Source organism: Cyprinodon variegatus, unplaced genomic scaffold (assembly GCF_000732505.1).
Source record: "Cyprinodon variegatus isolate N-32 unplaced genomic scaffold, C_variegatus-1.0 Scaffold1216, whole genome shotgun sequence".
NCBI classification, from domain to species: Eukaryota; Metazoa; Chordata; class Actinopteri; order Cyprinodontiformes; family Cyprinodontidae; genus Cyprinodon; species Cyprinodon variegatus.
Window position 1 is genome coordinate 105,278 of NW_015151669.1, and position 655 is coordinate 105,932.

The 655-nt window shown below is 50.1% G+C and overlaps 1 protein-coding gene across 1 annotated transcript in view; it reads left to right on the forward strand.

The window, feature by feature from the left end:
• The window catches only part of rgn (regucalcin), a 12,267-nt gene that overhangs the window by 692 nt on the left and 10,920 nt on the right, over nucleotides 1-655 (forward strand). The window lies entirely within an intron of this gene.

Genomic DNA, 655 nt, shown 5'->3' on the forward strand with positions numbered 1-655 from the left:
ACATCCGTCAGCCTTTTGCAGACCAGTTTGGACCAGTCAATCTGAGCAGAACCTCCTCCAAAGCTCAGAGGACCCGGAACACATGGAGTCAGAGATGCTTCAGCACAAGATCAGTGGAACCAGGACTGGATCAGAACCAGAACCCTGAGGAGGAGGAAGTGCTGAGTCACTGTCTGGTTAACCTTTGACCAATCAGAGCAGATAAAACTGGACCACCTGCTGGGCTCCGGTCCAGGACCAGATAGGAGACGCCTTCATAGAACCCAGAGGGTCCGATTGGACCACAGATCCCTCTGGTCCTCATCAAGAACCCTGCTGGACATCCCTGGAAGTTCACGCAGAAACCAGCAAGATCCTGGTGACCAGAACCCAATAGAGAAATGGACGGAACCAAAGAACCAGAAGAACAAGAACCAAAGGAAATCAGACTGGATCCAGAGAGGAACCCAAGAGGAACCAAGAAGAACCAGAGAGGAACCCGAGAAGAACCACATAGGAACCGGAGAGGACCCGGAGAAGAACCAAGAAGAACCAGAAAAGAACCAGAGAGGAACCGGAGGGGAACATCAATTTTTTTGTCAACATTCAGTCCAAAGTTCTGTGGTTCTGTTTCATCAGCATCTTCTGATGATAATGACTGATCAATGTCTCCCCC